Consider the following 27313-nt stretch of genomic DNA (forward strand, 5'->3'; position numbering starts at 1 on the left):
TTCACCCACATGAGAGCAGGCAGGGAAGGGAGCTCACAAACTGGAACCACTGTGGGCAGACAGACTATATATAGCTCTGGGATGTCCCTGACAGGTAATTTACATCAAAAAAGCAGCACTCCAAATATCCTACTGTCTTCGCACACACACACACATGCACACACACACAAATTTTGATGGTGTGGAAAAATCACACAGAAAATCCTTACTGAAACAGCATCATTTTGAAGAAGAGCTGAGGATTTGTATTTCTGCTTCACCCAAAGATGAAGAAGCTCCTATAGCAGTGTGTGGAACTTCCCCAGATGGACCTAAGTTAATGAGAAAAAGTATGGGTTACCAGGCTAAAGATTTAAGATTTCTTCTCATCAGCAGCAGGAATTGAACACCGAGTGTTCATGGTACCAATGCAACCCCTGCTGCTTGGGAAACCCAAGTGATGGATCAGGCTGGACCTTCTCCTAAAGTGCACTGACACAGATGAGCTGGGGCTTTTTGCACAGCCCGCACTTTCCTTTTTAAAAACAACAGAGTTTGAAATACGTCAGCTTCACTTAATGTCTGGCTGTAAAATGAATCAAAATAAATCAAAATTGTAATCTGTTTGTATTAATGAGAAGAGAAAGCTGGAAGGGTAAAAAAAGAATAGGATGCAAGCCTTCTAAGAAGATTTCAAGGCGCTCAGTGTAACGACGGATGGTCATGCAGCTCCGTTGAAAGATGTTACTAATGCATGTGTGAAACCTTATTCAAAGATACAGATTGATGTAACATGAGAATGGCGATGAAAAAGGATCCGTCAGAAAGATGAGAACCTGCAGATAAGAACAATTAGAAGCCATGCTTTGATTCAGGCTATATTCACATCCCTGGATAAATATGAAAAATTACTCTCTCCTCTTCCAAATATAAATCCTTCCTGGAGCCACACAAACATGTGTCTTTGTTTAGATCAGGCCAATGTTTTTGTAGGAGGATGTGAAATTTCATCAAGAGGTCTCCAATAATGCTAATGGCATAAAATTCCTCTTATCCAGTATGTTCAAATTAAACATTTTCTAATAATAAGAAACACAGAAAAGGTCCCATTATACCGCTTAGCTCTTTTGAGTGATTAGCATATATTAACTCAATAAGAAAAGGGTTAACTTTCAAAATATGCTTAATTTTAGTGGAGGAAGAAATGGATGAGAAGAATAAGCAAATGTAGATTAGAGAGAGGAAAAAAAAGACTTGGGTAAAGAAATGGAGCTGGATGCATGGAGAGAGATGTAGAAGAAAGGTTATTCCTCTTTCACACATCATTTACTTAAAAAGAAACTTCGTAAGAGACTCCAAAACTAGTATCACTCTTCAATGAGGGATCCAAAACCCATTTTCTGACAGTGATGCATTATGCTGGAGGGAGAAAAAGAGAAAGGCTCCTTTTCCTGCAGGTGCTAATCGTGCCCATGTCCATATGCTGGACTGAATGACCAGAGGAATAACCTTTGCAAGGGACCAGTTTCTCTTCAGGGCCGTTGGTTTGCCTGCTGAATGCTGCTCTGCAGCCAAGACAACTGAACCTTGCGTCGAAGCATTGCACCAACGTGGAAGGATCTGTTTCTTCTTTTCTCTTCGCTGTTGTCTTCATCCCACTGGAAATGTGCTGAGTTAAAACATGAGGCGTCCCAGTGATGAAGAAACTAAGGCGACCTGTCTGATTGCCTGGAAAGAGTCAAGAGAAAAGGCGGTGTCAACATCTGGAGCACATTTCTGACCTACACTGAGGACAGGAGTTCAACAAGCCCAAATCCCAAACCAGACTTTGAATATGAATGAACTTTTGAGTGATGTAAGGTGTTTCATAAATATTGCTAGTGGGTGTGATTTGTGTTTTATTAGGCCAGCTGTATATTAATATACTATGTATGAGGTAATCATGGTTTCTATTCCTATGCATTCCACATGTGCTTCTTTTCTGGGGGATTTTTAGTTGCTTGAATAAAGCCTAAAATACATATATATAAATTCAAGGGTGACATGAGGAGTAAAAGAACATTGCGGCAAAACAGTAAGAACAAATATAAGCCCATACAGTGTGTTATGCCCTACAAAACTGCACCAGGGATAACAAAACCACTGAGTTGGCAAGTGGACTTGCTGAGAGATTATGTGAGTGTGAGCTGTCTCGCTGAGGCAGGAGGGAGTATACTGATAGCCATTAATGCCTTTGAAATGGGCTTCTTGCCGGAAGAGCATGATGTATTCTTTATTGTGCTCGTTAACTCAAAGCAATAAACACATAACTTAAAAATCACTTGTATATTGAAAAAAGTTGTCTTCTTGGAAGTCAGTGGCTAAACTCCCAGCTATATGACACAATATAATGGGATGCTGAGAGTCGAAACCATAATCTGCATGAGATGTGGCTCTTGCAAATGCTCTGAGCTCTTAGAGGGGACCCCACGCTGAAGCAGCCTCCGTGCATTGATCCCGGAGAAGAGCTGTCGCTGCAGAGCAGCTCCCAAACCCTGGTCCCTGGGGCAGCTGCTGCTGGTTGGGGAGAGTTGCCTAGGAACAAGGAGCTGCCGCCTTCTCATTTCCAGCTGTTAAATTGTATAGAAAGGAGCTGAATAATACCAGAGTAGAAACCTAGCTTATCATTTGCCAGGTTTAATAGAACAAAATAGGAGCCATTTAATGGCATCTTTAAATTGTTTACTGGGATAACATAGTTCCTTACTGGCAAAGTAAGCAAAACCATTTCAGCCTGTTGCCACAAGGACCATTTCTCCTGTGGATGCATTTTATTTTAAGCAGGTGGAAAAGCTGGTAAGTCATCAGTAAGCTCTTGTGCTGATCAGCGCAGCAAGGCTTTGGTTTTGTCACCCACCTTTTTCCTATTAGCAGCAGGAAACACTGACCTCCTTGCTAAAGCCAAGTGCATCCATTCTTTTATTGTCCCTAAATAAAGGCCAAACAAAAGGGGTAACATAAGAAAAATTCCACAAATGTGAAGAGCCTTAAACAGAAGCCAGTCGCTATTTCCATAGTATGTGCACATACACCCCCCCCTCGGCTTCCTGTTTGTGTGTATATATAGACATATAGGTTCAGTGGCTGAAAATATGTTTACTAATTTACTAAATATGGCGAAGATGACATTTTGCCCTCTGGACTACATTTTTATTATTTTGTATTGAAAGGAGACGAGTCTTTGCAGCAGAATTCTAACATGTCCGTGTTGCAAAATGAAAACAGGGCTTTCTGTAATCTTTTATTGATTAGCTTCTTGTTCCAACACCGTTTGTCAGTGGGATGCTGTAACCTCTGGTGTGTGCGAAGGATGGCGAAAAGGTAATAGCAGAGGGGATTGTACCAGAGCAGGACAAGAAATAGCCATAAGTGAGAAACTGAAAAGTCATTTTTGGAAAGTGCATGCAAAGATATGTTTTAAAATATCAAAATTTAGATTTACTTTTTGAATGGAAAATAGCATATCTGATGTGCTGGTTTCTCCATCCAAATGGAAATTTGAGTATTTATATTTTGATAATGCTGATAATACTACTCCTAATACCAATACTAATAGCAAGAGTTCTGAGTTTATTTCTAAAACAGAAAGTGTTCTGTTTTGGTTTTGTTTTTTTCTGGAAGGGAAATTCTAGCTGTCTGGTTTGGGAGGGAATGAGAAGTGAATGAGGCCTGTTAACATCTTTGCGGGAGACAAAGAAAAATGGAAGTGGTGGTGAGGCCAGAGCAGATGGTTATCTTGCTGTAAGCCTGCCATCATCGAGGGAAGGAGTTTCCAGATGTCATGTTGTTGAGCAGCCTGTGATCGACTGCCATGAAATTTCCATCTCCCAAAGCTGGAGGAAAGGAGAACGCTTTCAAAAACCCAAAGCAGCAAACCAAAAGGAGGTGTGAGGTACAGAGGACGGCTCGCAAGTCCTGGGAACGAAAGGTGGCATTGAGGGGGGCTTGGGTATGGGATGCAGCCCAACAAAGAGCTGCTCGCAGAGTCTGTGTCTGCTCTTTTGGAGGGTGCTGGCAACAGAAAGAAAAGAAGACCTGTTTTGGTTTAAATTCAAAAAATCATAGTTCAGCAACATGTTATTTTAACCAGGAAAATTAGGGAGGGAGAGGGATATCTAGGTGAAGTATTGCTTCCCTTTTCAATTATAGATTGCTCTGAAAGATAAGGTAATGTGACAATACTTTGCTAGTGAGGGCTGGTTTTGAGCCTGTGCTGTGCTACGTATATCAAATACCAAAACTTTCTAACATTGGTACTTAAAATGGGCAAGAAGTATATGCCAAGAAACCACGTTTCATTCCTGTGCAAGCTAGTCTTCAGGTAAACATATCGATGTTCTCTTCTCTGTAAGAAATCTTTGTGCTTTAGGAAGACAGTGATGTTGCGAAAAGAAAAAACAGGAGGCATACACAAAAATAAAAACAGCCTGTACCTCCATCCATAGATGCATCCAAATATTCACATATGTGTATCTCCATATCCACATACGTATTGCCATGTCCCAGTGTCCTACAAACACGAATCAGTTAAGCTTCTTATAACACTTCTCTGAGACAGGAAGGTATTATTCCTGTTTACAGACTAGAAAGCTGAAGCCTCGAGGTGAGGAAGTTCAAACGTAAAACCCAGGAAAAGCTGGAATTGACTTTATTTTTTTATGTCCAAGGCTTTTTTTTTTTTTATGTCCAAGGTTTACAATACCATCTTTTCTTTCCAGTGTTTGACTTGATTTCAAAATTTCTACGGCAAAGAGAAAAATCATGGGATAGAATAGCATTCAAATAAAAGGAGAGAATTATTGTTTCCTTTTAAGTTGAGAGAGAGAAAATCTTGTCCCCATCTCAGCTTGTATCAGAGCAGTAATTTTGAAATGAAAGTCTGATTCTTCAAAAAGCAATATATTTTGCTGTCACTGATGCCGGCTGGGTCTGCAAGCTCTACCACAGGAAGAGGTGAATAAGCGGTTGAGAAAACCTCTGAACGAATTACACTCAGACCACGATAATTAAAGCCCTTCTTGGATCTTAAGGACTGGAACCAGAAAAACCAATGGTCCAAAAGACCCAGTCCGGCACCACTGCATTTTGATGTGGGCAGACCGGCACGCCATACAAAGCACAGCAGCAACACCCCTTTAAAAGGAATAAAGAGGGCAAAGCAGGTCTGGAGGGGCAGCAACCCCTTCTACAGACTGGCGCAAGGGGCAGATTAATCCATCCCCACCGCAGGACATGGGCTGGGGGCTTTCTTCAGCCCGTGGTGCCGACCCCTTGTCCCTGAGGAACGCACCCTCGCTTCCCATAAACAACGCTGTGAGGCGGTGGAGGTGATGGAGAAGAGAATTGTGATACTGTGGCGTATGGAGAGGACACTCAGCAGGGACTACGGTATCTCCTATGTTAGCTTCTTGCAGTATTTTACCCAGTGACTGTATATTGTATGTAGGACCCAGCCTCACACTGGATACTGGGCTCTGCTGCAGATTCTTCGCTAGATTTATTCATAAATGACTTGTGTTGACTCTCTCCAAAGGAAACCCGGTCACCCAGTGGTTGCTCTTTGTCTATAATCACTTTGCTTTCGTCTATGGTTTGGCACCAGCTGCACCAGGAAAAGGCACGTAATTATAGTTTGCTTCTAAGTTATTTAACCAGAAATTCAAATTCTGAGTCCCAGAAGTTACACATTGGTTATAACTAAGAAAAAAATTCAAGTACCCCTTTAAGGAGCCAGTGTTAAGCAGAATACTCCTGAGTAAGTCAAACCTATCACAAGAAAAACACCTTAATATCTGGAAAGAAAAAAACCCCTTCAGTTGTTATCTGGCTAGAAGATTAACTTCAGCTGTTTTCTTACTAAAGTTTTCCAGTTCTTATTTTTATTAAGTGTGTGTTGTTTAGACATTGTGCTCTAGAAATATTTTATTACATAAATGTTTGTATTGAGGGAGGGAGGAAAGGGTGGGGAAAAAAACAACAGATAAATCCAGCCTACTTAAGGCTTTCAGGCTGCATGTGTGCTGCAGGGAGGATCCTCGCAGCATGGCTCACTATATGCCAGGTGCCTTTGCTGCCTGGAAGAGTAGCTCAGCTTTCCGTACCACCGGCAGCTCCGTCAAAACTAGAAATCTGCGGTATGTCCATCACTTGCGCAGACACCAGCTCTTAGGGCAGGTGCAGTAAATGCACAGCCAATGCACGTTTTGGGGGCGAAGCCCGCAAAATCCCACACGCAGTATCCCGAAAGCAGGGGACTCGCTGCGTGTGGGCTGTACGAGCTGCACGCCGTCCACAGAGGAGCTGCCCTTGCCGTGCAGCGTGGTTGTAGCAAAGCCAGCCAGAGCTTTTCAAGGCGTTTGGTGGGAGACGAAGGGGAAAGATGCTGTCGCTGCTGCCCCGCGTCTCCCACAGGCAGTGCCACGCTCTAGCCTTCAGCCAGAAAAGGGCTCCTGAGGTCAAAGCTTTGTGTTAGGTGCAAAAACGTAAAGTTAAGAGGCTGTGGCAATGCCACCGGCGTGACTGCCGCACGCCGGTTAACCCGTAGCACGCGCGAGTTCGTGTGCGGTCCCACGTGCGTACGTCCTGCGTAGCTGTATGTGTCCGCTGCGCGTGGTGGAGGTGACTGCCCTCCGCGGTGCTTCAGGTTTCTCGACTCAGGGTGCTCGGCTGTGGCCTCATCCAGAGCACCGTGCGGGGAGTGACAAAACCCGACCCCAGAACCACCCCAAAGCGGGCGGCAGAGGCATCCAACCTCCACCAGCCCTCCCCTTCCCTCTCCCCCCACGTGCCGAGGTATCTCCTGAGCCACCTCCGCAGCCTGATACCCACCGCCGGGAGCCGGGGAGAAGCTGCAGCCCAAGCTGTTCCCGTGGGATGGGACGATCCCCGCACCCCGATCCTCCGTGTCCACATCCCACTCCCCGGGGGGGGACACGGGGGGCTCCTCTGACACCCACCAGTTGCAATAGGGATGCTCAGCTCCTCCTGCTGCGCCTGGGAATGCTGCCTCCACCCCAAAAGGGTTCCCTCCAGCCGTGCTGCCTTTTTCCTCCCCGGTGCTCAACTTTAAATATATATTGCTATAGCATTGTGCACCTTCCCATAGGGGCCGATAAGCAGATTGCAAAGGCTCATTTTTTTTCTGGAAAGGCAGAAAACTAATGCAAATGACATTCACTGTGGGTTTTGATATGTGCAGCTTGATGCTTATCAGCCCGATTGTACACCAGGGAAAGAAATGGCAGGATTGTTCTCCTTGTCTTACATTCAGTTTAACAAGAAAACCCGTGAAACTCTTTGTGTTACAGTCAAGCGTAACAGAGGCCTCCACATTTCCAGAAGTAAAGTGGGTTCTCTGGCCAAATTAAAGAAAGTGGAGAATTGCCAAAGAAAACATTTTTGTCCAGCTTAGCTTATCTGATGTTACCAGCATGTAGTGATACTTTATCGTAGCGAGTTATTTCCTCTGTTAAACATAGAAGCAGGAGCAAGCATGGATAAACAATGCATGCAACCAAACCCCAAACGTTTAACTATTTTAGCTTACCGTGGCGGGAAGCAGGGGCGGAGGGGGAAGAGATAAAATTAAGCATTCCTCAGAGCCCAGCTACTGCTTTCTGTACTAGAATTGCCTCAATCAGAGCAGAAAGCCTGGAGCACAGACTGAGTGACTGTCCGGCACATAAAATTTTATGCTCCCAAGACAATATACAAAGGGCCAAAGGGATTTTCCAGGATGAAGGGCTGAAATAGGTTTGCGTGGCTGAGACAGGGGTTTTGTGCAGTAGGACCCCAGTGTCCCTATGGCTGGAAGATGAGGAGCAGATCCAAGTGCTCTTGGGACACTGGGAGGTGATGAGCACTCCGGCGCGAGGAGGGAGGGCAGAGTCTGGTCCTCCCCACCCGGGAGGCCGTGGCCGGTCTTATTTGATTTACAATTGCTTGAAACTCTTGTTGGTTAATTATGATTTAGTGGGATGCGTGCATGGTGAATTATGTGGGGTTATGAAAGGCAAGCTTTGGCTAATGTCCGGAACAAGGTCTGAGTTGTGAAATCTCTGCGTGGTGGAGCAATGACTGCCCAGCCGGCCTTCAGGGCTGGCTCAGGTAGGGCTGTGTCAGCACCCTGCCACCCATCCCATTGCCTGGAGAGCGAGCCGTGACCCGGGACGTCATTTCCTCGCTGATAATCCCTGTGCCAATGGGCCATTAAAATGTACTTTGACATGTTAAGTTCCAGCTCCTGCCTATACCTTTTCAGTTAAGTTGGGCAGGGTGAGACACAGACTCTTCTGATAGCACACACTGAGTCATAAGCTAGGACGTTCATTGGCACAGCAGCAAAAAACGTGTTTGCTAACCCTTATGCACATCAAACAGGTGCTGATGGCAAAAACATGTTCTGCAGAAGGTCCCAAGGAACCTCAAGGCTGAATGGAGCGCTGTGGAGTTGTCTCATTCCCTGCCAGCAATCCTTGGACGTCACCCAAAATTACCTGTGTCTTCTTGAGTTTAGTTCAGTTGGACTTGAGAATTAGCAAGAGAAGCACGTGTAAACATCTATGTATGTAGAGGCAGAAAAAGCAACATATAGAAGACTGTATCTTGGTAGCCTACATGTAAGCCTAAGGGAATGCTATAAAGAATATATGTATTTAAGCATTTATATGTTTTCCAGTAGACACTTAAGAGCCACGGTGTAAATTCATAATGCTGAAAGTCTTGATTCAGAAGGAGATCAATCACCACTGAGACTCTGGCAGGAGCCAGTGCTTTGCATTTCATTACATTGTCAGACAGTGGTGTTGAGCAGTATCTTATCAGGCTTTCTGAACTAAGCCCAGTCCAGAAAAGCTCTCAGGTGTGTGTTACTTCAGGTGTGCAAAAAGTCCTTTGTACGTCTGTGATTTGAGCCGGGCTACTTATGTTCTTCCGTGGTTTGGAGCTATACATTTAGATTCATGAGTAGGATCCAGATCCCAAACAAGAATTGAGAATGTCAATACCTTCTTGAAATTAAACTCTTGGTCAAGTCCTGGATATTTTCCTCTAGACAATCCTCAAAACTTAACATTAAAAAGAAAGAAACCAAACAAATCATGAATCTAGATGCAGTCTAATGAGATTCAAGTCTATACCAAACACTCTTCTTTCATCAAGAAATGGAGAGGAGGATGAAAACTGCAGAAAGTACCTATAATCCTAAGTTTGTTAAAGCTCGTTCAAAAATAAACTCAGCAACATAAAAGCCTAGTCTTAGCAATCTCTGGTTCTCTTTCGGGGAATTTCTTTAACTAATTTATAGAAATTCAGTTAGAATAAACCCCTGCAGCATGAAAGGCTCCAGATCTCACAGGAATTTGCCAGTGGTTTGCAGTAGGCTGTGATGGAACTCGTCTGAGTAGGACAAGGCAGGATAAACAGTACATGGATATCCAACTGCATAACCATTTTCCTAGTGTGCTTGCAGGCATGTCCACGTAACATCTAAAACTGAGTCTCGTGAACACCAACAGTTCTGTGGGTGTGAGCAGCAGAGAAATAAAACTAAACCAAGCAAGGCAGCAGACAGATTGCATTGTACAGGAGGAGCTGTTCACTGTTCCCACAGGGACACGGCAGTTGCACCCACGCCGAAGAGCTCATCCCCACGTACCATAGTGCTCCGCCTGCCAGGTACGGCGTCCTGAGTGGCACATCAGTTCAGAACATCAGTTCGGAGCTCATGAGGAGCTAGGAGAGGGGCGTGGAGAATCCTCTGCTTTAAATGTATGTTGACATCGGCACAGTCAACTTTAACAGGTTGTTTTATGGATCCACTTATAATATCTGCGGGAAATCTCAGGACCGGGGTACCCGGGCTTGGTCAGCCAGCACTGCCGTGCCCAGCAGCTTGACTGCTCGCACCCATCCGCCTAACAGTGACACAGGCAGCGACAGTAGAAAACCCAAACTGGGGCAGTCTTTGCTTTTGTTTCTTCATCTGTGGGAACTGTACAGAGGACTGCGATTGGAACCAACGGGTTTGCAGTGAGGAAAATAAAAAAGCCCAAGGGACGCTGGCTGGTTTGAAAGACTTCAGGGTTGTTTACATCCACTCCTTTTTCCTTTCTCCTCATTATCTGGGACTTTGGAGGACTGTAGCACGGAAACATCTTAAAGTGGAAAGGCTAGGACACTGTTGGAAGGATACATGCTGAATGGGATTCCAGCGTCAAATGAGGATCTTCTCACAACCAGCAACAGTAGTGTGCTCAGGGTTACTTTCATGTGTGGGCTTCAGACTTATCTTGACTATCTTGACTCAAAGGACCTTATGGCTCCCTGCAGTTATAAATGGGACCGACCGAACTTTTCGGCAGCCCTGTTTATATTTACACATTCTTGTCTGGTTAAAAATAGGGATTTTTTGTTTGTTTTTGTGGGTCCTTTGTGTTTTGTCTCTGCGACTGCCGTGTATTTGAAGAAAAAACCCTGAAATGTCAACTATATCAAGAGGAGACAACAGTGACTGTCTGGGATTACTCTAAGCACTTTCTTTCCTACAAAAGAAGAATGATGAATTTATATCTGCTTTTATACATAGGGGAATTTCTTAAGTCCTCCAGGAATTCTCTACCATTTAGACAATTTTTGTTGGGGGAAACAGCAAAGTTTGGTACATTGCTAAGAGGTGTTTGTGTCTTCAGAGTCTCCTGAAGACTCACACACAGTAACTGATCTCCCAGCTTCTCCTTCCATCACAGCCATGTGCACCTTCACTACAAGACTTTACTTCGGTATGGAAGTCCCATGTCGGTGCAGTGGTTGTGCAGTGAAGTTTTGAGGGTACTCTATTTTTCAGACGGGCTCTCACAACTCTCCCTCTTCTGTTGCCTCTGTGGCAGAGCCCAGAGATACCTGGCACATCTTAGAGCAGTCACAAAGTTTAGATCTACCTCTTCATTTTGAATAGTTGGGTTTCTTCTTATTTTTTTGACTTACAGTTTTAAAGTTTATTTGCTTGCCAAAAAAGCAATGTGACAGGAACGTGTACTTCTCCCATTATAAAAACATGTTCTCCCATAACAAAAAACATGTCTTAAAGAGATGAACTTGTTTCTGCTAAATCTATGTTAATTACTGACACCAGCAAAATTGAGATAACTTCTTCAAGTGTTGCGGTTTCCTCTCTCTGACAGCCTTTCCACTGTTATTCCATCAAAGTCAATATAAATAATCTGGCTCAGAGCACACTAACTGAGACTTTTCTGACATCTCCACAATGCAAGTGAAGATCTAAAAATGAAACGTTTTTCAACCCTTTGTTGAAAAACCTATACATTACCACAAATCTTTCTGCTTCTGTCTTTTTTACAAGGAACACTACTTCCATCCTTGCTTAATTCTCTCCTGAAACTTGTTTTACTGTGTTCTCTTCCCTTTTCCCCTTATCCATCTGCAAGATGCCAAAAGCACTTTCCTTTCCCCTTCTGCCTCTATTTTCCCTTCTCTTCTCTCACAACGGCTCTCCAGTGACTCAGGAGAAAAGGAGGAGTCTGTCATCTGTTGTACAGAAAAGACATGCATAGCCCAGCACGCTCTTTACTATTTTTCATAACAGCTTGACAATATTGAGTCATTGCATCCTATAAGCCACTGAAAGTTGCAAACCGAACTGTGAAATTTCACATTCCTCTTACTGAATTATTTTTTCAAACTAGAGTGCTCATTTATCTAGATCTTTCTGAATGCCAATCCTGTTCACCAAAGTGCTTGCTACCCTTCCCAATATAGTGGTCTACAAAATGAGACGTACTAATTACTAAACATACTCTTTAATACGTTATTGAAGTTATTCATGAAAAAATTGAATAGCAAAAGACTTAGGCCCTTGTAAATGTCCATTTCACACATCCTTCTATTCTGATCACAGACCACTGATAACGTCTTTCTGAATACAGTTTTCCAACCACTTTTTTATTTCTCTTCATTTACTGTATATATGTAACATGCATGAGGATATCATGTGAGCTGGTTGCAAGACCTTGCCAAATTGAAGAGATATTGCACCTTCCCTATCTACAAATAATATATTGGAATAAATAAATAAATCTATTATTTCCTTCTTTTGGAAGGACATTGCCTTATTTTGGCATGACCTGTCCTTGAAAAATTTGTGTTAATTTATACTTTTGTCCTTGGTTTTTTTCTGAGACTTACAAATTTCTGGATTGTGTCTGGCTGTAAAGCCTTTCATGAGTAAATGAAATTGCCAATTCAAAGCCACTCAGAAATAAATAGAAAGCTTTTCAATAGTTGAACTGAGCAAATTGTGCAAAATAAGCAGGATGGTCCCAATCCACGTTCCAGTAGGCAGGTGTACAGTGATGTACAACGGGGATGAAGAAGCAGAGCAAATGCTGATGCCAACAGGCATCCCTTCATCTGTACCTCCTCAGAGCTAACCTTTTTGTCAAAGTGCACTGAGTATAATCATTTAGTATTCACCAAAACACCAAAATTCCTAACGGCTAGATGTTATTTGATTATATTTGGCTTTCAAATTGCAGCCTGTAGTAGGAAGAGTTAGAGGGTACACCATATGGGAAGGATTTCAAAGTCCTGCAGTCTTTGCATCCCGCTGCTCCAGTAAAATCAGTGGCAAAACTCCTGCTGACTTTGGTGAAAGCCAAGTTGGGTGATCTCTCTTTGTGTTTGAAAGCTGTTTTGTAGTTGATCCCCTCAGTTAAATGGCTGAACAACACACACATTAAATAAGAACCTACCGGACAGCTCTTCCTTCTCACGTACCAAAGCTGGTCTGCTGGAAGATGTAAAGTCCTGCACCCTCCTCTGCAAAGGATGGGAGCAGATGTGGGAAGCGCTGTGGTCCCCGACGGCAGCCTCTGCACCAGACCCCGTCCCAGCCCACCCCATCCCATCCCTCCTGCCCTTCCCAACCGAGCTCCGGGACCTGCGGGGCTGCTCCGGGGGGGGAGCGCTGGAAAACACAGCGCTCTCTCATCCCAAGTCGAGGTTAACTTTGAGAGTAGAAGGGTTTAAAAATGCAAAAGGTGTGGCTGCTTGTCCTTAAACCACCCCTGCCAACCGCAGCTTCGTGATTTACTGTCCCCTCCGTACCAGGCGCGTCACAGCTAACGTCTCAGCAGGCAATACGCGGGGCACGGTGGCAAGTCGCAGGCAGTGTAAGATGTATTTTGTACCCCCGAAAAGGGACATAGCCTGCTCACGTGCATCAGAGTTGGCAGAATTACGGCGTTTTATTGTACACCAAAGTGCTCCGTTCGGCAGGTCACTTCAAGCCTATTTCTGATTTTAATGGGACTGCTGGTAGTACTAAATACTCCCCCTGGTAGCAATGAGTATAGCACATTCATCTGACTTAACAAAAGTAAAATAAACATAATATTTTCCTTCTGAAAATAAATGGAAATAATGTCTTAAAAAATGAACCCAAAATAGATATTTAAGTCATGAAAAAGACCTTTCCTTTTTGTTATTTCAAACCATAAGAATTCGTATTCATTTTGGCTCCCTCAACAGCAGCTAGTGGTGATGAAGTAACTGAAAAAGTGCATAAATCACTGAATCAGGGCTCAGTAAGTCATATAATATTGTGACCTATATATTCCTACTAGGTGACTTGCTACACTTGCATGGTTGCAAGTTAAAAAGAATGTGTGTTTCTTTAGGAATATATAGCTGGGTGGTTGGAAAAAAGCACCATATAGATGATAATAATAAAAAGCATGCAGCTAAACATGGAAAGACAAGGCTGTGAGTTACTGCTGTTGTACTTTTTCTCAAAATCCATCTGTTTATCATAAAATTTCATGTCTGTGCAAGCATATTAAGAGATATTCAGTGATGTGGTAGTTGCTGGAATCATTACAGAAACAACAAACCTGAGGAGAAAGCCAGTTTTTCAGCATTTTCTCTACTATACAGGACAAGCAATAAAACGCACTTGTAAAATTTTGAAACTTCACAGTTACACTGAGCAAGCAGTCGGTAAGAAGAGCCCAGTTTTGCAGCAGGTTTCAATTACGTCTATTGTGGATTTCAGGGCAGTTACATCAGCTCCTATATGCTGGGCAAATTGAGAGGCTGATTAGCATGGAAGAATTGTGGAAATAGGCAGCTTGTGATTCTTCTCTTGGTTTTTTCACCTCCATTTTCTTCTGCTAACACACAGGTTTCTCAAGAAGCGGTCAGTGTTTTCAAAACAGCCCTGTAATGAACTGTCAGCAGGATTTTGCCTGTTCAGAGATCAGGCTGATGACGAAATTGCCTTTCCTGACAGACAACCCAGGAGTCTATGAGCTTGTTGGCTGTATATTTGGGTTGTCTATTCAGATTTATTTTAAATTCTTACCTTATGCAGGCACAATTTCTATTCCACTATTCAGCAGAAAAAATAAAACATTAGCAACATGAACATTTTCCCAGTTTAATCATTAAGAATCAGGCTGCAGTGTTTGGAGAATAGATTTTAAATGGGAGGAGGGGGAGACTTCACAAAAGATTAAATGATTTGTTATTTGGTCATGTTTTAAAAGCAAACTGAGCATTGGAAAAAAACAGCTGTAGGCTAAATATGGCCTCTATGAGCTTTTAAAAAAACCCAGTACAGAGTCCTGCCAGGCCTTTAGGAAGACAATTGCAAAATCAGCAAGCCAAACACCATAATCAATTGCTTGTCTAGACATAGTCCTCCCACCTCCTTTCCAGCCCTCCTCTCTCTCCACGGCCATTCCTGAAATACCTCAGCAGCGGCTGTCTGTGCATCCTTGCAGACAAGCAAGGAATCCCCCCGCAACGGTCCAAACGTCCCGGCGATTTATTTCTTCCTGCCATTTGACTCAGGGGCAAGAGGAAAGCGAGGAGGAAGTGTAGGTCCGAAATGATATGCTGCCTGTAGGAAAAGGTGAATGCAGCGCGGGAGACGTTCTACGCAGACCTGAGGGGGCTGGTGTGCGTGTGGCTGTGGTGGAGGGTGCCCATGAAGATGGTGGAGGGTGGCCAAGAATGTGGTGGAGGGTGCCCAAGAAGGTGGTGGAGGGTGCCCATGAAGATGGTGGAGGGTGGCCAAGAAGGTGGTGGAGGGTGCCCATGAAGATGGTGGAGGGTGGCCAAGAAGGTGGTGGAGGGTGCCCAAGAAGGTGGTGGAGGGTGCCCATGAAGATGGTGGAGGGTGGCCAAGAAGGCAGTGGAGGGTGCCCAAGAAGGTGGTGGAGGGTGCCCAAGAAGGTGGTGGAGGGTGCCCATGAAGGTGGTGGAGGGTGGCCAAGAAGGCAGTGGAGGGTGCCCAAGAAGGTGGTGGAGGGTGCCCAAGAAGGCAGTGGAGGGTGCCCAAGAAGGTGGTGGAGGGTGCAAGCAGCTGTAGGAGGACTTTTTGGCTGTACCCCCTTTTCCTGGCCTTCCCCCTCTGCTCTCAGCAAACCTGGAGGCGGGAAGAAGACTGCAGGAGCTGCAACCCAATGGTGCGGCTGAGGTGGAGGCAGGTGGGGTGGCTCCTCCTGCTCATGGGGGTGTCTGGCTATGGCCGTGGGGTTCACAGTGGCAACAGCAGATCCCAGCTGCAGGGAATGGGTGGGCGGGAGGAGGGCTGGGTGCCCGGAGGGTCCCAGGGCTGGTGGACGGCACGGTCCTTGTGCGGGCACGGGGAGGGCGAGGGGCTGGTGGAGGTACAGGGCTCGGGGTGGTCAAGGAGGCCATCAAAAGAGGTTTGCTGGGAGCTGGGGTGCGAGGGCTGGCTTTGCTGGGGCGGCAGGATGGGGATGCCGAAACCCACACAGCCATGGAAGGGGAGCGCGCTGAAAGGCCTTCGGTTGGTTGAGGACTGCAGAGATCGGGTGAAAAGCAGGACAAACTCCCGTCCTGTCATCGCATGGTTGGCCAATGACTTAAGACGAGATTCAGTGCAATTTCCTTTCCAAAAGAAGATGTTGTTTTGAAGTAAGCCCGTACATTTCACATATGTGCCAGTAAGTATATTGGCTGACACAGCTCCTATTCCAGAAGAAGAATATATTATTTCTTCTTGATAGGAGGTCAAATAAAGAAGGGAATGGACTGAAACCACATTCCAGTATATTTGTTATTTCCAAGCTCCTAATTGAGAAAAACAGAGTTGCACAACATTTTTTGCGATTTCATCCATGATTGTTCTCCGAGGGATCAAACATTACGAGAGACGCTCATGTGGACAGCCTGGGCAAATATCTCCTTAAAAATTCCAGCAGGATGAAGAACAAGATTTTCTGGAAATCATTCGGTGCAAAATACTGTCCAAATTCCATTTGAACGAAAAGGCACGTCCACAAATGAAGCACACAGACAGCTTTTAGGCTTCAATGGCAAGTCCTGCTTAGCTCAGCCTCTGCTCTCAGGTGGGAAGACTCCTGTATTCTTAAAAACACTATAAGCACCAACACCTCTTTTTTTTTTTCCCCCAACAGGATCTTGTGGTTTTAGCTTCTCACATTTGGAGTCTTCGGCATGAGATGTTATGGGAATAACATCTATTCTGCTCAAGAGAAAAGGGCTGGGGAGTCAGCTAGAGCCCTGGACATCTGATTGCCTGCACGCTTCATGCTCAGCGGTGTTTTGGACTGCTCTGCAGAGCTCTCTGCGGCACGAGCCTGACCTAGAAGAGCCCTAAACAGCACAAACATGACATGAGCCCTTCAGTGCTCCTTGGCCTTGGTACACAGCCCTCGTTAGTTTAGCTGTGAAGGACTATCCTCCAATTCCTGCTTCTCTGGAAGAGCTGAGCATCCACAGTCTCCACAGCAATTGTTTTCATGACATGCTCATGGCATTTAGGGATCCAAATCCCTTAATTTCCTTTGAATGCTCTCATCTGGCTTTTTAAAGGAAACGGTGAGCTCTGTCATGTGCATGGAGGATGTTGGGTTAATGGCCATGTTTTATTTTAATCCTGTGGTACAGCACCATGCTGAAACACACAGCATTTAAGTTTTGAGAATCCAAGGTAGTTCACTGCTCTGTATTGCAGTGTTTGGTGAGACAGTGCTTTGCCTGTGACGCCTGTGTGCCATGCATGTGCCTGAAGGGCTGGATGGCTAATTTCATGATTATTTGCTGTACAAGACACAGGAAGAGGAGCACACACGTGCCTAGCCAGAGGGAAAGAAGTTAAACCACTGACCCCGGACAAACGTGGTTTAGGATGACTTAACTGGGTATGTCAGCAGAAATCACCTTCAGTGCTGGCAACGATGCTGCAAAGGCAGAGGAATTTATAAACAAAAGTTGTGTCATGCCTGCAAAAGAGTGGGACCTGCAACACATGTTTTGGCTGAAACTAGCACCATAAAATTCATATTGTGGGACTATTCTTCCACAGAATGTTAGGAGAGTAATTACAGATTAGAAAGACCAGCCAGGCTCTCCTTCTGCCCATCTTCCAGGCTAACACAGGATCTTGTTCTGCTTTCAATTTCTTCAGCCCTGGGGTTGTTGGGACAGTATCCCACCACCTGAAGGACTGTGCTGGGAGCAGTTTCACCCGACTCCTCTGGCTCTAGGAGTCAGACTCCATTTCAGAAGCGCAGTTGTATCTCATTATCAGACAGGAAACATAAAAAGTCATTGCTTTTCTTCACGAGCATTTGCAGTGTCTAAACAGCAGCTGCTCCTCCCGCTGCTGCCATTTAACCACGCTGCAGACGATGATGATGATGATGATGATGATGATGATGATGATGATGATGATGATGATCTTGCCCCAGAAGTCACGCTGGCAGGCCCTGTCACCACAGGGAGTGACTCTTCTCAGCCACTTTCTCAGTCAGCCCTGTCTAGCCCTGAAATGCCTCAACTGGACCTGTTGTTGCAGAGTCCTTTTGCAGAGCAGGGGAGCTACATCCCAATTCTTGGACACCAACGCCTGGCTCGTATTTCTGCTACTGCAGCACTTCAAAATCTTGTATCCCAAGTCACTTGTTTCCACACCATGTCTAGATGCCCCTTGGCTTTGCTGCTTTCCAAGAGCTCGCTGGTCCCTGCAGAGTCCTGAGGAGGGGACGTGGCGAGCGGGGTGCTGAGCTCTTCTCCCCGGGATCCAGCGATGGGACACATGGGAATGGCTCAAAGCTGCGCCAGGGGAGGTTCAGACGGGACATTAGGAGGCATTTCTTTACCGAGAGGGTGGTCAAGCCCTGGAACAGGCTTCCTCGAGAGGTGGTCGATGCCCCGAGCCTGTCAGCGTTGAGGAGGCGTTTGGACAACGTCCTTAATAACACGCTATAACTTGGTCAGCCATGAAGTGGTCAGGCAGTTGGACGAGATCATCGTTGTAGGTCACTTCCAACCCAAATAGTCTATTCTATTCTAATTTCCTTCAGGGCTCATGCCTCTGGGATTTTGCCTTGTGTTAACTTTCAGTTTATAAGGCTGAGTGCAGTTTTCGATCTCACGATCTGACCCTGTTCCACAGATTTCGTGGCAGTTAAAGGGGAGATCTTTTCTCTCAGTCTGCATCTGTCTTGGTGGTGCATCCGCAGCACAGAGTGTGAGATTCACACTCTTTACTTCTCTGTGAAGAAAATAAGTAGGTCATGGCCTCTCACCAGTCACCGTTCTCCAGCTCGGGTTGGACCGCGTTCACTCTGCAGGGACTGCACAATTGAGATGGAGGCAGACATGGTTTGAATTGTCTTGTTGCATTTTCTGCTTGTGGTGTCAGATGTATAGCCCTGCACCAAAGAGCTCTCAAGAGAAATCTGCCTTCTCTGAGGAAACCTGCAGCAGTCCAATTCTGCGTGTATCCTACAGTTCAGCCTTTAATGATGAGACAAGTTTACAAATGAAAGATCACTGCTCATTCAACGGACAGTGATTTTGCAGCTAACACACTCCTGCATGCTTGAGGAAATCCAGCAAAGTATAGTAAGTGAAGGAGTCAAACAAGGGGAAGAAAAATCTGCAACGCTATAATTAAAGTAGCCAAAGAAAACAGAGTCCTGGAACAGCAGTTATTTAAAGACAAAAGCTCTTATACACACAAAAATTAGAGTACATGTTAGCCCAATTTCCAAATGCAATGTGACCTGTGCAGCCATAGTGCCTGTCTCTGGCTTTAACCTCCTTTCAAACAAATTTTAACACTCACACCCCCCTGCCAATTTTGGGTAGGCAAGGCTGCAGGTAGCAATTTTGAAGATACCACATGCTTACAAAATCAGCAGCCGTGTAGGGGAGGAAAATTCAAATAAAAGCTCTTGTGAAGGGGAAACCAGAGAGAGAGCTCCGTCCTTACCAGCCCCATGTTGCAGCAGCCGGGGTGTGCATGGTGTTGGGCAGCCCAGCTGGCCGGGTGACACGAGCAGGTACATTAAGGTGACATGGGAAGGAATTGGGAAGAGGTTGGGAGTCTTGGGAAAGACACAGGGATATTCCTTTGGCTGTTTTAATTTCTGAATTATAGTTCTCTTCCCTCTTCTTGGGCTTTGTGTTTTTCGGTTTTTTGGAAATAATGCCATATGAATTCAATTTTACATGGGATAGGCAATAAGCATAGCCATAAAAATGAAACAAAATCAAAGAAAACTGAGTGCAGGGGCTGGGACAGTGGCTGGGGTTATTGCAGTAGGATGCAGAAGGTCACCAAACAGAAAAAAAAAAAAAACAACCCACAATAAACCAGACTTTGTTGGCTCTCCTCCTCCCAGAACCGGCTTGAGTTCTGTCTGGGACTTTTTCCCCTCTTAGTACTTTCCAGGCTGGCTAAATTTCTCAGTAACTCCTCAAATTCAAAAGCAAGCTGTGGCTACAGGAGCATGTCTGTCTCAGCAATCACAGAATTGCACATTCTTGTTTTCCCTTCTGTCACCACCAAGCAGTCCTAAGTCACAAAATTTAGGTCACTGCTTGAATTTTTGCACAGTTCAGCCCGTGCAAGCCTGGGGCTTTGTGACATGAAGATGTCAGCTGCAGAAAAAAAAATGCCAAAACCAAAATGGCTTGAGGAATCATTGTCTGGCATTGTGGGGAGTCACCTGCATCCCACAGAGCGAGGGTAAAAATCTTACCAAACCAGACCATCACCCCTATGCCTCAGGTGATGGGGGGTGTTGGCAGCCCCACACGGTGCAAGGAAGGCAAGAAGCAACCTCCAGAGAGGCTGGGGCAGGACCTACATCTCTTCTGAGTAGCAGTCTTCTACTGTTGGCCACAAGCTGTCCTGAACTCACCTGCTTTTAAACCTACCGTAAAAATTATCCTTAAATAACAGCGTTTATGGGGCAGTGTTTACAGGGAGCGTTCCCAAAAGTTTTAGAGAAGCAATACCTCAAGGAAGATTTAGGTTTGCTCTTCCTCCCGGGTGCACAGCCGAACGTGCAAGAGTTCAGCTCCGCTCTGCTTTCTCCTGAGATTCCCAACCCTTATCTTTTAGCAACCCAGCAAAAAGCATGTTCAGCTTTACCTCAGGCTACCTCATTGCATAATCCCAAACATCTTTATTCCCTCGGGCACAGAGCATCTCCACACGCCCAGTTTACAAGAAGCATCATCTCATGCGCTGGAGACTGCATCATGCTGGGCGTCTGGTCCCCACGTTTCTGCCCCTGCTAACGCCACTGATATTTCTGTTTATGTGATGCCGCTGGTGGGGGGAAGCCCATCTCCGGCGTGCTCCCATCAATCTGTAACTACAGCAGCTGGGCTCCCACTCCCCATTTCTCTGTGTCACACCACGACCAAGGTTGTCTCATCCCAGCGAGCAGGAGGAACAGTTATTTCTCTCCAAGACATACACCGAAAGACTCTTCCTAATTCACGGTTTGCCTCAATAAAGGGAAAAGACTGAAAAATTACAATATTATGTATTTCATCTCAGGGCAACTTCATCTTTGCCAGCTTCTCCTGGGAGACGGCAGATGTAGATGCGGCAAGAATCAACACTGTGAATGTTTACTGTGCCATAAAGCCTAATACGCCCTTCTTTTCGCAGCATTTTCACGTTTTCAAGGTGATCAGCAGGGAAAAGGAACTGCTGCCCAGCCACTCCTATCTGTCAGACTGCTCTCAGATATGCAAAAGTCAGTGATTTCTGCTTCTTTGCAGCAAAAAGAATGATTATTGTTTCTGACTCAGCTCAGAAGATTTTGTCATGTCTGATTTTGCTGGAGGCTCCAGCCCTTCACGCCAAGTTATGGTATCACACAGCAAGAACAGCTAAACAGCCCCAGATGGCCTGGTTGGTTCGCGTTAGCCTCCTAGGTTTTTAGCAGCACTGTCATATACCCTGTTACTCTTGGACAGTGTAGAGGTTGCTTTTCGGAGCCAGGTTTGTCAACAGTCGAGGTGGATTCTCCTGGGCTCCGTTCTGGGACTCGGTGCGCTCTGGCTTGGCGCGTGTTTAAAGTACGCTCCGGTTTTGAATAAATCATATCCCCATGTACTACCATAAAGGAATGTGGATGATACTTTTGTGGTTATCCACAACATCTTTGTGGAGATTTTGGGAAGGAAAACAAATAGCACCCTTCCAGATATTTTGAAATGCTACCTCCGACTAGGAGGGAGAAAAAGTTTAGAGAGAAATTAAGCTGTCATGAGTTGTTTGGACTAATAACCACTGGTAGAAGAATAAGCTAGCTTCTAAAAATATTGTTCAGCCGAAACCTCTGCGGCTGATTTTTTTTTTACTGATCCATGCAGTAATGCACACACTGTAAAGAAAGGCTAAATATTCGGTGACTTGATAAGTAGCAGGGAGCTCTAAAATACAGTTTCGTCGCACAGATGTTGGCCTGCATAAACTGAAAGACATGACAAAGTTGGTACTGAGTGCCGTGGAGAAGCATCACCGTTCATGAGCTTTTAAGGTGGCTCATTTTATTGGTAGCAACTCCAGCTGCGGTCTCAGTAAAGATACTCTACCTGCAGAGGCTGAACTAGAAGGATCTGCAGAGACTTCTCAGTGTGGTACAGTCTAACAAATTTGCTAGATTTATCGAATGGTTAGGTTTGGGATTTGCTATTCAAGCATTCCTTCATCAGGATGCAACAGATACTTTGACAACTTGTTCAAAAGGAAAATCTGGTCTCCATTATGTGCAAATGCTATGTCATATTAAGCTGAAATAGGAAGACACCATTCTTTTAGCTCAGTTCAGTTTATTATGACTGTATCCTGCCATTGATCTATATCTGGGTCTCCAAGCCATGTCCATTAAGAGGCCTGAAAAAGTATCAATGGCAGGATATAGCCCTTTGTTCTTTCACGTTACAAACACAAGGAATTAGAGTGGGATCTGGCTCCCAGGACTCTGAGCTGGCTTGCAGCTATTAGCTCTATGAGAACGGTTTGCATCCCTCGATGAGAAAAGCCTTTGGAAAAACAGGCCATCCTCCGATAGCTTCCAAGCTCTGATGTTGCCAAGTAGCAACTACTTTCTCATCGTACGAGCATACCACCCATCGCAGAGCTTTGGTGGTGGTTTTTATTTAATAACTGTGTGTTCTTGGGTCCTTCTGGTAACGCTTCTTGACCTAGGTCCATTTATTATGGTTTGATCCGTCATCAAACAGAGGTTTGACTTCCCCAAATGCTCTTGCGCGCTGCCTTAGCCCCGTACGTGCACGCTTGGCTGGAGAGCAGCAGAGAGGAGGGAGGGGAGAGCTCAGAGCGTGCCCCTTTTTGAGAGTCCGAAGCTGCCTGGCTGCTAAGGGCACCGCAGGGTCCTTAAATCCCCAATATCCTGTCACAGACCCCATAACCTCGCATCTTCTGTGGCTATGCACTGCGCAAAGGACAGTGGTGGACACGCTCTTGGTGGTCCCAAGGAAAGTTCTTTCTCTCCAACATCAGGTCCAGCCTCTTCCAGTGCCAGGACAGCATAGGGCTAGAAGCACTTCAAACCCTAAACATGTGAAAATATGTTTGTTACTATGCTATCTAGCTATATCAGCTCAGTAAAGCAAGATTTGATCTGCTGTCATAAACGTCTCTGTAGAAATAAATCTTGCCAATAATGAGCCAAAGAAAGGTAGCAGCCTTGCAGTCAATGATCAAAACCTGTTCCATCCACATCCATTCACAACCCATTTGATGTTTTGCATTTAAAGCTCTTGAGTAGGAATACTATTCTGGAATTTAAGCCAAGTAACTCAGACTAACTCATTTGTCTAAATATTTTCCTTGCAGAAATTTATTTTCATCCAGAGTACTCTTGTGAAAATTATCGAGGCATTGTATGTGTTCTGAAAAAAAAAATCTCCTCTGTAATTTTGCAGTCTTTGGGGGTAATTTAATATTGAATACTATTAATAGACCAGGTTAAAAAAAAAGTGCCCTTTTTAAAACTAGCTCTTGCCACTAATGGAAGGAATTTAAATGAAGTCTTTTCTTCACACAGGACACATGCAGGACCTCAAGACTGTATGTTTATGCATGTTATTTTATTAAAAGATTCACAGCATTCTTCTGAGCCATTCCAGAGGTCAGTTTCACAATGAGATACTTGTTAGTGAAAGGGGGATATTTTTGATGATGATTTTATGGACAAATATTTTCTAATCACAGAAATTTTGCAACTTAGTTCTGAATTGTAAATCGAAACCTCTTTTTTTGCATCTGTGTATGATATTAACAGATGTGAAGAGCAATGCAGTAAAGAAGTATCCAGAGCAAAAGGTCTTTAAGCATAACATTATGTGATGCTCCAATTGATTTATAGGAGAACGCCATTATTGTACTGCTCGAGTGATTTCTCACATGGCCTTTGATTCCAGAGGACGTACGACTGACCAGCCTACCAACTCCCAATTAACCAAGGCAAAAGTATTGGTCACGTCCAACTGTTAACGTACCTATTTCTAAACATTATGTAGTTTAGAACAACACTGAAGGGAAAAGATCTTGGTGTGACCCTTTAAAAATAAAGTCTGTTTCACTATCGGTCATAACTCTTGCACGTTACAGTCGCCTTCACGGTCAGGGTGACAGCGGTAACGTGCTGTCTGTAACACGTAGGAAGCTGTTTCAAAGCTGCTCCGTCGGGTGGGAGACCCAAAATCACAGCTGTCCCCAGGAGCTGAGGGCAGCGAGTCCTGAGCACGCAGGTCGCAAGCTGCACGGCTCAGCAGAGAGCCCGCGGCACGTCCCGCGCCCCTTCCGAGCCTCTCCCTCCTGGCTCACCGAAGGAACCTCTGAGGAGAGCTGGACCGCTTTGAAATTTGAACACGAAGAGGCAGTTGAGGGGTTCGGGAGAGGACGCGAGCTCGATCCGTAAAACACCATCAGGCTGAGCTTCTTCCCCTTGCAAATCTCCTCAAGTCAGTGAAGATGCAAAGCGATGTCTCCTGCTGGCTCCAGCCGCCCCTGCGTAGGAGCACAGCTCTGAATTCAGTTTCCGCAAGGGAGATTTCTTTTTCTTTTACTTGGATAGTGGTTAAACACAATATTTGGGTTTTATGTTTCTGCCCTGCCTGAAGCAACGCCTCCCCTGCATGTCCCAGACTGCTGCTGCTGTGTGATGGAGAGGCAAAACACAGGCTTTTGTTTTGGACTGCTCATGGATTTGGAAGCATTTCATGCCTCATCATAGCCGATGCCGGGACTCAAAGCTCTCCTATGTTGTGCACGCTATTAACCAGCCAGCAATTTCAAAAATATTTTTATTGCTGCTAATTACCCTTCAGGGAGACTGTAAAACAGAGTCTTTATGGGAATCTTTGGGCTGTCTGTGCCTGGAGGAAAAATACGAGAGTGATTAGCCACGTTTGCTAACCAGAGCATCACAGCGATTGCCTCTGCGTCCCTGTGCCCGGCTTGTGCCAGGCTGCTTGGGGGATGTTTACAGCTCCCCTTCTCCCAGCTATTCCGAACGCCGATACTTGTTTGGGAGGGAAACGAGTCACAATTCATTAAATATCTTCCTGTTTCTGAAATTAGCACTTCATCCAACCTTCCACCAGCGGACTGCAGACGTCCCAGTTTAAAGTAGCTACGCTGCAATGGCTCGGTCTAAGGCGACCGAGGGTAGCGGGGAGAGGCTGTCCGTCCAGCGCTGAGCCTACAGCCGGATTTACTCCCGCTGTCCGCCTCCACCATATTACCCACGACATCCGTGGGAGCCGGGTGCTGGGGAAGGAGCTGCCGGGTCTGTCCGGGGCACTGCAGAGCTGGAGCTCTGTCCCGACCCGTGCTGCCCTGCCAGGGCTGCCTCAGGCCAGCCGAAGTCCACACGCAGCCGAAAGACAGTCCCCTAACTGCTCCTTTACGTCTGACCATACGGGATTTTTCCCCTTTCTTTAGCGCCAGCACCAATGCTTCCAACACCACAGCCGGCGCGTGGCAGGAGATGAGTGAAAGAAGGGTGTTCAAACGGCTGGGGACTAGACGGGGCATTAAGGTGCCTCCTTTGGTCACCATATAGATTCTATACAGAGAGAGGTTATAGCTTAAGTGCATCACGAAGCCGCAGCAGGGTGTCCCTGAGCCCCACACCTGCAGAATCGGTGCCGTCACCCCCCGCTCCGGCTGCGCGTGACACCGCGGTGACGTGCAACAAAGAGCCGAGCCGGCGCTGAACGCTGCTGCAGCAAAGAGAGGGCTTGCTTGTGCTCGAGAGGAGAGGAAAGGAGGACAAAAGAAAGAATTTACACTCAAAAAAAAAAAAAAAAAAAGGAAGGAGAAGTGGATAAATAGCCACTATTGACATTAGCACAATTCCTTCTAAGGTATTGAGAAAAGGAGAGGTGAAAAGCAAAGCTAATGGGAGAAAGTAACCTTGTCCCGACAGCCCAGCAAATCCACGGAGAGCCTTGCAGGAGCAGGGCTGCCCAATATCGCCGAAAAGAACTCGGTGGGCAGCACGAGGCTGGGGAATATGCCTCATCCATGCCCCGCTGCCATCCCTGTCCCTCTGGGCAGGCTGCCCGCCTCCTCGCTGCCCGCAGCGTCTCTCAAACGGAGATGCAACCGCAGATTGCTCCCTTCGTGCTTCTCCTTGGCCTCCGCGCAAACACCGAAGGCACGAAATGCTGGTCCCTGCCTCCACCCATGGAAACCTGGATCTGCTTCTGGCCCCGGGCTGGAAGATTCATGCCGGGCTTGGTGGTGTGAATAGCACCTCATTTTGTGGATTTGAACATTGCAGGGCAAATTAAGGATAAAACATTTTCTTTAAGCTTAAATGACATCCTTTGCTGGATTTGAGTCACACTTGAGCTATTTTAAAACTCTCTTAGAATGTTTTGTTTTATTTTTCAAGAGTAATAAGTGAAGATGGGCCAGACTAAAGCTGTGGCCCCAACAGTGCTGAGCTTGGGTGGGGGTCAACAGAAAACTACAGCACAATTTTCCAGTTTGGCTCATCCTGTTGTAGGAGACTTTTGGAAACTATCTTGTACTCGAATACTCCTTGTGCTCGAGGTTTTCCTTCCACAACTTCACTTCTTTTGCAGCTCATCAAAGTGCAGTTTGAGTGAGTATTTGCTTGACTGTGGTGAGCTCGATTTTTTAAAGGAACAAGGCTCAAAAGGCCAAAGATCTGGTAGATCCATGCCAGACTGCAGACTGAACTGCAAAGCGGAGTGAAAAGCAGCAATTCTGATTTGAAGTCCCATATACAAAAACCTTCCTATCTTGGGGGAGCTTGAACCCAAGCAGGTTTCTCTTTGAAGGAGCCAAAAATTTCAGCATCAAACCCTTCCTGGAAACACTTGCATGCTTGAGCTGATGTGATCATGTGAAGAAACTTTGTCCGTAACCACAGAAACTGAAAATCAGGATACATTTGCTGAGCCTGAGCTTTATTTCTATCAGGAAACATCCTCTTCTGCTAGGTCTGGATGCCTGCTCCTTCTCCACCAGTGCCGTGCTTGATGCTGCGAGCACTGATCCACCGGGAAAGATGGATCTGGCAAGTGCCTGCTGTTGTCCACATCAATTAGGGACGGATGCCCGCCTGGTTTTTACGTTACCTGCTCCCCTCCATGCCTGGTGCTTCTTGGGATGGGGGCCAGCAACCTCTGAGGTCCTCAGCAGCGAGCGGCAGCGTTTCCAAATGTCGAACGCAGGGGAAGCAGGTATCTGCTGCTGGCGCTTGCCTTTTCGCGATAAGCTTTCCTGACACGCAGGTAACGTCGGGTGCGGAGTTGCTGAAGGCAGCACCTTCTTTGGTTCACAAGCATTCTTCTGGACTGTAAAGAGCAATGACAGAAGTGTTAAAAGAAATTAATTTAAATGATTGCCAGGAGGCAATTGCAGACAAGTCTTGCTCACGACGAGTCTCAACTTAGATTATTGATTTAT

The 27313-nt window shown here is 45.6% G+C and overlaps 1 long non-coding RNA gene across 1 annotated transcript; it reads right to left on the minus strand.

The window, feature by feature from the left end:
• Positions 1–1620: 1620 nt before the first annotated feature.
• On the minus strand, positions 1621–4559 carry LOC115334688. Its single transcript, XR_003921222.2, has 3 exons — positions 4452–4559; positions 2876–2946; positions 1621–1707 (listed from the first exon to the last, which is right to left on the minus strand). It is a non-coding gene; the product is annotated as an uncharacterized LOC115334688 (long non-coding RNA).
• Positions 4560–27313: the final 22754 nt, after the last annotated feature.

The sequence above is a fragment of the Aquila chrysaetos genome, chromosome 23 (genome assembly GCF_900496995.4).
Source record: "Aquila chrysaetos chrysaetos chromosome 23, bAquChr1.4, whole genome shotgun sequence".
Taxonomy (NCBI): Eukaryota; Metazoa; Chordata; class Aves; order Accipitriformes; family Accipitridae; genus Aquila; species Aquila chrysaetos.